The 10,104-nt window shown below is 42.3% G+C and overlaps 1 non-coding gene across 1 annotated transcript; it reads right to left on the bottom strand.

The window, feature by feature from the left end:
- Positions 1-8,781: 8,781 nt before the first annotated feature.
- On the bottom strand, positions 8,782-8,888 carry LOC120262655. Its single transcript, XR_005536915.1, has one exon. It is a non-coding gene; the product is annotated as a small nucleolar RNA R71 (small nucleolar RNA).
- Between the last annotated feature and the right edge of the window lie 1,216 nt (positions 8,889-10,104).

Here is a 10,104-nt window from a genome sequence, read left to right on the forward strand (position 1 = left end):
GAGGAACAAGTACCATTTACTCCAGGAATCATAAGGAAGGTTCTCCGGAAGATGAAGAGAGTGAAGAGACGCCACAAGAAACTCCCCAAGCCTGTTGGGGATGTGCGTGAACCGAACAAGTTAGATAAACCTTTGTTAAGCGGTACCAAGCCCGATAACTCCCCCTCTACCTTCAAGAGACTTTGCCCATCATGATTTCAAGCTATAAGTAAGAGGGAAACGTTCATCTATGAACCCCCGTGAGGTAAGACAAGTTATGACAAGCTTAGTGACGTTAAACAAGCGCTTCTTGGGAGGCAACCCAAGTGTTTACTGTTTTCTTAGTTGCTAATTTACGGTTTACATGAATAAAGTCTTGAGTGTTGGTGTATATATGTTTGATGCATTGCTGTGTGTTTTTTTGTGGATTTTTGATATCATCATGTGATTTCATGTTGATTTGGTGAAGTTTTGGTCGTGCAAGCTAGTTCCTCATGTTTTTCGCTAGTATATTATGCATAATAGGGCAAGCTTTGAGTGTGTATACATGTTCAGGAATTTTCTGCAGAGCCTGGAGAGTTTTTAAGGCATTCAGAGAAAACACACTGGCGTGTGGAATTTCCACAAGCCCGTGGATTTGCATTGTGAGCTCGTCAAGAGAAGGCACAGGGGTGCGGACTCGCCCCTGTGAGCGACCTGGTGATATCCACACGGCCGTGGGTAATTTCCACAAGGGTGTGCGACTTCCTAAAGAGACATAGAAACTTTTCCCGAGAGCACACAAGGGTGTGGACTCCCCCCTATGAGCGATCCTGTGACAAACGCACGGGCGTGGGTATTTTCTGCACGCACATGTGGATCCCTACAGAAGAGCTCTCCTCCATTCAAAGAATACACAGCGGTGAGCGTCTGCCCCTGTAAACTGCCATGTAATGATCCACACCAGTGCAGAATTTCCACACGGGCATGCCAAACACTTAATGAATTTTCTCGGTTGGACAGAGAGTCCACAAGTGTGTGTGTCTGCCTTGTGGGTCAGGCGCACAAGCGTAGGTAATTTCCGCACGCCCGTGCTAATGAATAAAACGTCAAGAGGTGAGAGTTTCTTTTAAATTCTCGTAGTTATTCTTCATTTTCACACTCCTAATTCTTCTGAGAGAACACTCACACTCTTCCCTGACATCGTACTGCCATTTTGAGGGATTTTCACTGCGTTTTCTGGCTGAATCAAAGTTTTCATGTTCAACTCGTCCATTATGGCACCTCGGTCAAACAAGCAAGCTGATAAATGGCCACGTGAGTCATCCCTTGAGCCCAAGAGCATGAGATTTGCTATTCCTGAGTATCAGCCTCATTTTGAGCGTTTGTCTAGACTTCGGTTCGGACAGACATGATTCTAGGACTTGAGCATTCTCAGGGAGGTGCAATCAGCAGGAGACATGGTAGAGGAGATCGAAGGGATGTTATCTTTGGATAGCTGCAGGAGTCTCTTGTCTATCTGAGAACCAGCTATCCGTCAGCTCATCTTGGAGATACTTTGATTATTTAAGTTTGATCGATCCTACTCGAGATTTACACAGATACAGAGGAGTATAATCTATTACCCACAGATTATCCCAGCAGTCTGACTCCCCAGAGAGCGTATAAGACACACTGTGGAGATGGGCAATATGAGCCAAGGGTATCCAAAGCTACTTTCCTTTCTCGGCCAGCGTACAGATATATCCATGTCGTTCTTAGCATATCGGTGAATGGGCGTGGTGATAGCGCGGGGGTACTGAGCAGACAGGAGCTACTATACTTATACTCCATGGTGCAGAGAGAGCTTATTCATCTAGGGCATATTCTGGCCGAGTACATGCGACACCAAAGCCAGTATGTCCGAGACTCCTCATAGGTATGGGTCTCCTGAATGCCGTTCGAGGGTCCGAGAAAGCGAGTATACATGCTCCCTTAGGTATAGAGATGCTAAAACTAATGGGGATGGTTCGCAAGGTCTGATCTGGAGTTTATGCTTTGATTACGCCAGCTCTAGAGATAGCTGAGGATGAGGGTGATGATGACAAGGTTTCTCAGCCTGCCCCTGAGCCCCAGCCGACACCGATAGAGACCAAGGCACCTCCTATGGTAGAGGAGCCACCCCCAGTACACATATTTTCACTATCTCGAGTCTATGATCGCTTTGAGAGGCTCTAGAGTACGGTGGGGGTGTTACAGACAGAGGTTGCTGAGGCTCGATCTACGCACGCAGTGTAGTACACAGAGTTTATGGTGCATTTTGGCACATTACAGCAGATTCTTGAGCAAGACGTTGCCTCATCATTTGTTCTGAGACCGCGAACTCCACCAGTCCCTCTAGCATCAACACCTCCTGATTCTCCTGCACCTTTTGAGTATCCATTAGCAGTTGTATCTTCATAATGGATTTTAATTCCGAGTTTATTTTTGTTTTGATGTCTCAAGTTATATTCATTGCTTTATCCTTTATTTACTCGAGTTGTTTTTGTTTTTAGTGAGCTTCACTCAATCCCCTCGTTTATTCATGCAGATGGTCTTGTGAGTATCGGAACTGAGAACTAGTCATGGACACGGCCTAGGTACTTCGGCACTTGGCCGTGTGTGCTTCAATACCCGTTGGAACAACACCCCCAAGGATTTAGCTCCATCAAATGCAACATTAGGAGTTAGGGGAGTATTGTTTTGATTGCTTCTCCCACATATATTCTTGCTTGATATATTATGAGTGAGCTTGCATGTGTACATTGGGGATAATGTACAACTTAAGTGTGGCGAGTGGGGGAAAGGGGAGGTTCATAATGCACATCTCCTTTATATTAGTTTTGATTGATATACATGCTCACATAGCCAATGGCGGTTCACATTAGTTGCAATGATTGTATTCTTGAGTTTAGGAGAATTTTTAACATTGAATGTTCTCATGCTCTAGTTCTTGCTTGAATTTCTATGAATTTTTGCCCGATTGACACTTGTTGCAATACTCACTCTTTAAAAACTCTTGTGGAAACTCAAGTTTGATGTTAAAGGGACTAGTTATAGTTGTTTCTTTTGTAATAAAAAAATAGTTTTATTATTTAGTTGTGCTTGTTGGGTGGAAAGAGCTACCACCTTTGAAGTATGAAGCTACTCTCATATGTCGGATACTAGTTATGCCCTAATGAGAGAAAGAGCTATCAGTAAAAGCTACCACCCCGATAGAAAGAGCTACTACTTCGAAAGTGTGAAAGCCACCTTAGCGGCCATTTTGGAAAGGGCTACCTTAGTGGATGTGTGAAGCTAATACCATCATTTTAATTATTGTTGCTTTGTGAAGATAAATAAGTCCCTTATACTTAGAACTTCGAGGAGTATACCTTGGGTTGACATGAGTGAGTTTACACACACTTATACGATTTTGGGTTTGTTGTAATTTTTTATTCGAGTTTTTATCTAAAGCATTGATTTTTCAAATTTAATGTTGACATTTCCCTTACTTGTAGAATGCTCTCTTTGAATGTTTTGGTGAATCTAAGGCCAAGCACTTCCATATTTCCCTCGTTTATACTTCAATGTTTTAATTTTTTGCTTGAGGACGAGAAAAAGCTTAAGTGTGGGGGAGTTTGATAAGTGCTTGTGTGATAAGAATGGGAAGTGTTCTTTCATTATGATGAGCATTACTTTTATCAGGTTTTAGCGCTAATATGTGTGCATTTATGTTACTTTCATGGATATTGTGTTGTGAAGCTGAATGGTAAAGAAAGAAGCCAATGTAGATCATGAACGCACTATTTAGATGAAATCTTGAGAAGGTTCAAACGCGAAGACATAAGTCGGGTTCAAGATGCAACAATGTGTGCCAACCTCCTTGTATTCAAGTTAGCACGATGGTTTCGAGGGGCACAAGTGCATTCACATTCGAGTATCCCGGCTTGTGCACTGATAGCAAGATCTTCACCAATGAAGCCATTTATTGAAGAACCAAAGCAATCTACAATGTAAATGTGTGGCCGTTTATATTACCTCGATGAAAGCATGGATTCAGTAGTGTTTCGGGCCGGTACTATAGTAGATCACTATAGCAATTCACTGTAGCAGGTATTGTTCACCGCCAGCAGAAAAAGTGAAGTTCAGAGAATCCACACGGACGTGCGGAAATTATCTACGCCCATGCGGAATTTCCACAGGCCCGTGTGGAGAATCCACGGGGGCGTGCGAATGCCCAATTACAGCCCTATTTAAACCTGATTTCAGCCCTGATTTTAGCATTCTTTTCTCCATCTTTTAGCCAACTTGAGAGAGGGCTACAGCTAGGGTTTTGAGAGGTATTGGCAAGGGATTTGGAGAGGTTCTACGGCTTCGACATCGCACTCCATTTGGAAGAAGGTTAGTGGGAGAGCTTTCGTTGGCACCGATCCAGAGAGGTATATCTTAGGTCGGATAAATTGACCTTTGGAAGAGCCGAGGCTTCTCCACAAGACCATCGTCCCGACTATCGAGAGGGTTTTCCATATATTACTTGCTTTTACATTCGATTTCATTGTTGCTTGTAACTAGCTCCATGGAGAGCTAAACCCCATAGTGGCTATTTGGATTTGTGAATCCTGGAATGTATTTGTTTTATTAAACCTTTTATTATGCTTCCATTAATTGATGCTTTAATTGAGTTCAAATCTTGAATGCTTGATTGAATAAATACTCCCTTAGAGTGACACTAGTATTGAGAGTTCTTATTGGTAACCCTTGTGCGTGAGCGACACACCACAAGAGTTAGACATAGCTAGATTTGAGAGGGTTGAGAGGGTGAGTCGATAGGTAGCGGAGAGTTCCCTTTCACCTTCAGTGTGATTTATCATACCTTCATTTCCTTGAGTTCTTTGCAGTCATAGTAGAATGAATTGGCTAAGTGATGACCTTCCGCTGGGCCTTAGTTGTAGAGGCAACGGAGTGAAGCGTTAAAGTGATTTTAACACCTATGGTTTAATTGTGACTCTGACCTTCCACCTGGACCAAAGGGTTAAGTCTACACCTAGGGAGAGTATTTATCACTTGGAATCCCTAGAACTCATTGCAATTCTATATGAGTGTGAGGTGTTAAGATTGTTCGATTTCTCCTCCGGGACATGTATAGAATCAGGCATGGTTGAACCTTAGATTTGGTACCATGTATTAAAGGATCTCCATGACTCATTAATGAATTAGTTAGGAAGAATTCTTGATGAACTTGTTGACCAACAAGTGGAAGTTGGAGGAGAGTACCTCCATATCTTAAGGATAAACTTAGGTTGAGTGTATCCTTACCATGTGATCTTCCTTTACTTAATGCAATCGTATGAATGTGATTAGGGAGAAATCCTTGTCATTATTCTTATGGGATTAGGGTTTAACCGCTGAGAAATTGGGGTTGAACTAACATTGAGATCCGTCAGTTTAAATCACCCTTGCTATGTTATTTTTATGCATCCATATTTGATGATGACCCTTCATGAGGATGCTCATCCCTAGGCCTATTTATCTCATCATTGCTCTTGTGATCTCTTTTCTTGCCTTGAAATTGTTATACTTGTGAATTATTTACGTTCTTGCATATATTAGAGTAGTATACCATGTTTAAGTTTTGAGGTTAGAAAGTAAGTGATGGAGGAGTAATAGGAGCTCCTTAGCCCTGTGGAATACGACCTCTGTGTCATTCACAGGGTATTACTTGGCGACCCCATACACTTGCGGGTGATCATATCAGTAAGCATATATTTTCTAATATTTTACTTTTATAAAGTTTTATTTTACTAACATATTTGTTATGTGGAGAGTGATGTGCTTCCCACAAATTGTACGGGATCGCCAAGTAATACCTTGTGTAAAGACACGACAATCGTATTCCTTGAGGCTAAGGATCCACTATTACTCTTTCATTGCCTACTATCTAGCCAAACATCTTAAGTAAGAGAGTTTACTCTTCTAGATGCACGAAAATAAATACAATACAGTTATACAAAATAAAAAGTAAAGCAAGAGATTACAAGAGCTATATTGAAATGAAAAAACCTATGGATATGGATCCTCTTGAGGGGTCATCATGATACATATATGAATAACAAAAGATATCGAAGGTAATTTAGACTGAGGGATTCTTAGATCAGATGAACCCCAATTGCTCAGCGATTAAACCCTAATCCCATACGAATGTTGAGTGGAATTTCTCCCAAACCAACATCCCTACGATAACATTAAGTACAAGAAGATCCGAAGATAAGGGTACACTTAACTTAAGTGATAAGTGCTTGTGCGATATGAATGCGTGGCATTCTTTCCTTATGTTAAGCATTACATTTCTCGGGTTTTTACACTAATATGTGTGTTTTTATGTTACTTTTATGCAGGTAGGGTTGTGAGGATGATTATGAAGGAAAGAAGCCAATGTGGATCATAATGCACTGATTTTGGAGGAAGTCTTGCTAAGGTTTAAACGCGAAGACATAGGTCGGGTGTGAGATGGCTAGAGTGTTTGCCAACCTCCTCGTATTTGAGAGAGCATAACCATTTGGAGGGACAGAAGGGCAGTCATACTCAAGCATTCTGACTTATGCATATACAACAAGATCTCCACCAACTTTTCCATCATTGAAGAAGCAAAGCGATCCACAACGTGAGCGTGTGCCCGTTTGCGTTACCTCGATTAAAGTATGGATTCGGGAAGTATTTCAGGCCGAACACTGTAGCAGAACACTATAGCAACACCGTAGCAAAGTACTATAACAGCACTGCTCACAGCCGGCCGAGAAAGCTGCAGAACAGAGAATCCACACGGGCGTGTGGAATTTCCACATGCCCGTGTGAAAAATCCACACGGGCGTCCACAGGGGCGTGTGGATCCCTGATTCCAGCCCTATTTAAAGCCGATTCAGCCCCGATTTCAGCATTTTTTCTCCATCTTTTCCCCAACTTGAGAGAGGGTTTCGGCGAGGGTTTTAAGAGATATTGGCTAGGGTTTTGGAGAGGTTCTACGGCTCCGATATTGTCATCTCTTTGGAAGAAGGTTGGTAGGGCAGCTTCCATCGAGGCATATCCTATACCGGACAAGGAGATCTTTAGACGACGAGTAGAGGACTTTCCACAAAACCATTGACATAACTATCGAGGGGGTTTTCTAAGGATTCATTGCTTTTACATTCTATTTCTTTGATTGTACTTAGCTCTATGTAGAGCTAAACCCATAGTGGGTACTTGGGTATTTGTGAACCCTATGATGTATTCATTTGTTTGAATCTCTTTCCTATGCTTTCAACTAATTAATGTTTATTGTGAGTTCCAACCTTGAATGCTTTATTCCGTGAATACTCCCCTAGAGGGACACTAGGGTTGAGAGTTCTTGTTGGTAACCTTGTGAGTGAGTGACACACAATGAGTGTTAGATAAAGCTAGGTTGGAGAGGGTTGAGAGGGTGAGTCGAGAGGTACAGGAGCGTCCCCTTTCCCCTCCGATGTGTTAGATTCTACCTCCATTTCTTGAGTTCTTTGCGGCCACAATAGAGTGAATGGTCTAAGGGATGACCTTCCGCTAGGGCTTAGTTGCGGGTACAACGGAGTAAAGCACAGAAGTGATCTTAGTATCTAGGGCTTAAGTGTGGTTAGGGACCTTCCACCAGGACCAAAGGGTTAGGTCTACAATTAGGAAGAGATTTATCACTTGGAATCCCTAGAACTTATTGCAATTCTATGCGAGTGCGAGGTTGAGTGGTTATTCAATCTCTCCTCCGGGACATCTATAGAGTTAGGCATAGTTGACTATAGATTTGGGACTATGTAATTAAGGATTTCCACCACTCACTTGCATTGATTAGGAAGCATAATAGAGGGTTCTTGCACTTTAAATGATTGTCCTAGGTGGAGCAATATACGGGTACCCCATCTTTATCAATTGTCTTACCGTCTCCTTTACTTGTGCTCTCTTACTTGTTGTTTTTACTTTTGAGAATTGAATCATTGTCACACATATGACTATTCGTCTTTCACATAGCTAAGAAGCAAATTAAGTGCTTTTATTCCCTACTCCCTGTGGATACGATACCCGCTCATCCAGGATTATTACTTCGATAAACCCGTGCACTTGCGGGATATACGCAAAGGGATCTTGTCAAGTGTTTTGCGCCATTATCGTGAAGTGGCCGTTTAGAGATACTTTGCATTTTATTTTCTTAGCTATTTCACCATATATTCTATTTCATATCTTCTTATTCTATCATCGTTTTGATTTCTTTTTCTTTCTTTTTGGGTGCAGCTCCAGGTTATGACCCAAGGGAACCCCTCAATATTGATTATAGGAGATCCTTTACTTTAACGTACACTTAGGAAAAAAGGGAAAGAGCCTATGTAAGAACAGTCTAATCTAGCTGATTTGGAAGTTGAAGAATCTGAAAACATGGTAGAACAGAATAAGCAACAGCAAACATTATCCGATTAAGCCAGACCTTCAGCGTTGGGGACACAATCGAGTATTGTGCGTCCCCCGATTACAGCTCAGAACTTCGAGCTGAAGCCGGCATTGATCCACATGTTATAGCAATCCGCCCAGTTCAATGGTTTGGCCGATGAGGATCCAAACAGTTATATAGAGAGTTTTATTAAGGTGTGTGATATGCTGAAGTTAAACGGGGTGACGGATAATGCCATCAAGTTGCAAGCCTTCCCATTTTCCCTAAAGGGGAGAGTGAAGCAGTGGCTACACTCATTCCCTAGAGCATCAATTACCACATGGGAGGAGATGGTAGAAGCTTTTCTTGCCCGTTATTTTCCTTCCAAAAAATCCACGAAGCTTAGGAATGAGATCTCATCCTTTGTTCAAATGGAATTGGAGTCTCTATTTGACACATGGGAAAGGTTCAAGGAGCTCCTGAGAAAGTACCCGCAATACGAATTTCCAGAGTAGATGATTGTTCAGACCTTTTACAACAGTTTGAACCTGAGTACAAGGCAACTCTTGGATGTGGCAGCAGGAAGTACCTTAGGTAGCAAGACCCCCGATGAGGCCCGTCAGTTAATTGAAGAAATGGGGTTAAACAGCTACCAATGGAATGCTAGGGAGAAGAAAAAGGTGGCCGGTCTCTATGAGATAAATGCAGTAACTTCATTGGCGGCTCAAGTGGAAAATTTGAGTAAGAAGTTAGATCTTCTAACTTCAAATAGAGTAGCGGCCGTGACTAATTACAACGGGTGTGGTGGAGGACATACTCCCTCCGATTGCCCGATCTTTATTGGTGATGTATCTTCGGTGGAGAACGTTGATTTCGTAGGTAATGGCATGAGACCTCAAGGAAACCCATATACCAATACCTGCAATCTGGGTTGGAAGAATCATCCCAATTTCTCATGGAGCAATCAAGGTGTACCAAAGGCCATGGGCCACCGGTTTCCAACCACAACAACAAGCCCCGCATGTGGAAAATAGAGTTTAAGGTTTGGAAACCCGAATAAATGATTTGGAGAAGGCCTTGACTAGATTTGTGCAATATGCAAATACAAGGTTTGAATCAGTTGAGGCCACACTTCGCAACCACACTACCTCTTTACATAACCTTGAAAATCAGGTTGGGCGAAATGCAAAGTCTCTCTTTGAAAGGCCACATGGAAGCTTGCCGAGCAATACAGAGACCAACCCTAGAGAGCAGGTGAAGGTGATCACTTTGAGAAGTGGTCATGAGGTTGAAGGTAAGCTTCCAAGTTAGATGCCAAAAGAACACGCACCCGAGGTTATAGAGGTACAAGAGGGAACAAGCAAAGAGAATGAGGTGGTACCCCCACCTTTCAAGCCAAGAATCTCTTATCCTTCTAGATTGAAGAATGACCAAGGGGATGAATAGTACAAGAAGTTCCTGAGTTTGTTCAAGCAACTCCACATCAATATTCCTTTTATTGAGGCATTGGCCCAAATGCCTAATTATGCGAAGTTCTTGAAAGACTTGTTGACCAATAAGAGAAAGTTGGAGGAGAGTGCTTCGGTGATTCTAGATGCTTCATTCTCGGCGGTATTGCAAAGGAATATGCCGAATAAGAAGAAAGACCCAGGAAGCTTCATCATTTTGTGTAACATTGGCAATATGGGTGAAGAAATGGCATTGGCGGACTCAATGGCCAG

This window comes from Dioscorea cayenensis, chromosome 5, assembly GCF_009730915.1.
Source record: "Dioscorea cayenensis subsp. rotundata cultivar TDr96_F1 chromosome 5, TDr96_F1_v2_PseudoChromosome.rev07_lg8_w22 25.fasta, whole genome shotgun sequence".
Classification (NCBI taxonomy): domain Eukaryota; kingdom Viridiplantae; phylum Streptophyta; class Magnoliopsida; order Dioscoreales; family Dioscoreaceae; genus Dioscorea; species Dioscorea cayenensis.